Source organism: Otolemur garnettii, unplaced genomic scaffold (assembly GCF_000181295.1).
Source record: "Otolemur garnettii isolate 467f Iridium unplaced genomic scaffold, OtoGar3 scaffold00002, whole genome shotgun sequence".
Taxonomy (NCBI): Eukaryota; Metazoa; Chordata; class Mammalia; order Primates; family Galagidae; genus Otolemur; species Otolemur garnettii.
The window spans coordinates 40,917,098-40,919,149 of NW_003852397.1; the positions used below are offsets into that span (position 1 = coordinate 40,917,098).

Below are 2,052 nucleotides of genomic sequence, written 5' to 3' on the forward strand. Positions count from 1 at the left end.
GGGGGGGGGGACATGATTTACACAGTATTCTCTCACATTATTACTGAAATCCCCTTTCCTCCACACTTAGTACTCTGTGTGGTATGTGTTTATTTTCAACTGATTTCATTTCTACAAACAAAATGAATTAATTTTTATTAATTTAGTAACATCTTCTGTCATATCACAAGATTTTTCTTATTCTTGCTAATCCCAGATTCCATACAAATGTGAAAGAAAACTGAAATCATAAGATAGGGAAGGCAAACTGATAAATGTGATTAAACAACTTTTGTATTGAGTCCAAAGGCAAATAACTTTATTGCAAGCTTCATGGATGTGGCGGAAAGAATATCACTTTAGGAAAATCTGCATTGCATTGGCCAAAACTGATTTCCAGGCTTTATGACTTGGTACAAACATATCACTTAGCCTGCTAAATCTATTTCCCCATCTTTAAAATGGGTCTAACCTTCCCGATTCAGAAGGTTTGGATAAAGAACAAAACTCAGAGTTTATGAAAGAATCTTGAAAATTACATTTTTCTTCCCAAGTGTTGAAATTATTTTAAATATACAAATAATAGAGCAGAACAAACCCTTATGTAATAAATTTTGGAGAATTGAATTCAATTTATTTTGCTTATATTTGGATAAATCGTCAACTTGATTAGGATGTAATTTATACACAATTAAATTCACCCATTGCAAGTCTTCCATGTGTTGACTATTTGATAATTGAATAGCTATCTTAGCTAATACTTGGTATTTCTGTATTAAAATAGGGAAGAAGAGCACCCTCTTTAGGTAAAGTATCCTGTGCCGGGCTATCAGGCCCCCCTACCTCAGTTAATTGGTTGGTCGATTGATTGAGGCAGTCTCATTCTGTGCCCTGGGTAGGTAGCTGTGGTATCCTAGCTCACAGCAACCTCAAACTCTTGAGAGGGCTCAGGCACTCCTCCCTCAGTTAAAAAAAAAAAAAAAAAAATTTTTTTTTTCTTTTAAATATGGAACTTAGGCTCAGCGCCTACAGCTCAAGTGGTTAAGGCGCCAGCCACATACACCGGAGCTGGTGGCTTCAAATTCAACCCCGGCCTGCGAAACAATGACAACTACAACCAAAAATATCTGGGCATTGCAGCGGGTGCCTGTAGTTCCAGCTTGGGAGGCTGTGGCAAGAGAATCACTTAAGCCCAGGAGTTTGGAGATTGCTGTGAACTGTGATGCCCCAGCACTCTACCCAGGGAGACAGCTTGAGGCTCTTTCTCAAAAAAAAAAAAGTAATAATAATAATGGAACATGCCACAGATTTGCATGTCATTCCTATGCTGGTGCCATGCTGATGTTCTCTGTATTGTGCAGTTACAGCATATGTGCTGCTGAAAGTGGATTTGCATCCTGCTCTTGGCTGGACTTGAGGCCCTTTTGTTTATTTACACTGCTTCGGGGTTTGTAGTTGCTCCACATATACATTCTCTCACTTCCTGTCTAAGGCGGAAGAGGCTAGGAAAGAGCCCAGGAAAGAGCCCCTGAACTGAAGGTAAGAGAAAAGAAGGCAAAGACAGCAAGATAGTGTCTATCAGTGTAGGTATGTTTAGGTTTTCCAATTGTCAGCAGAAGCTTTTATCATAGGACCAAAATCTCACCTTCAGTGTGACTACAGGAGGAGGCACAGGAGACCTAAACCCTTTATAGCAAATGATTATTTTCATAGGATTATAGTTGGGAATGGGAGTAGTGATAAACATTTTAAACATTTCCTGTGAATGATACCAGATTTTCATCCAAATGTGCAGCTTATGGGCCACCATAGAAAATGTATTTGGAATGAAATAAGAACAACCATGTCAGAGGGTCTCCCCTCAGATCTCAAGCAACTGTATTCTAAAGAACTATGAAAACTGGGCTTAAATGAAACAAAGTTTTGAAGGACAAGAGAAAGAATATAGATAGCCCAGATTGAGGACCCCTCCGTTCCTCCAAGCCCTTGAGGCATTGTCTTTCTAGTCAGAAACCTTGCTTACCCCAGGATAACCCTATTTTACCTTTTATTTAAAAAAAAAAAAAAAAAAAA

General features: G+C 38.7%; 1 protein-coding gene and 1 non-coding gene across 2 annotated transcripts in view; one reads left to right on the forward strand and one right to left on the reverse strand.

The window, feature by feature from the left end:
* The window catches only part of UBE2E1 (ubiquitin conjugating enzyme E2 E1), a 98,846-nt gene that overhangs the window by 77,477 nt on the left and 19,317 nt on the right, over positions 1 to 2,052 (forward strand). The gene's annotated exons all lie outside the window — the stretch shown is intronic.
* Positions 1,265 to 1,367, reverse strand: LOC111725771. The gene has a single exon (XR_002773752.1). It is a non-coding gene; the product is annotated as a U6 spliceosomal RNA (small nuclear RNA).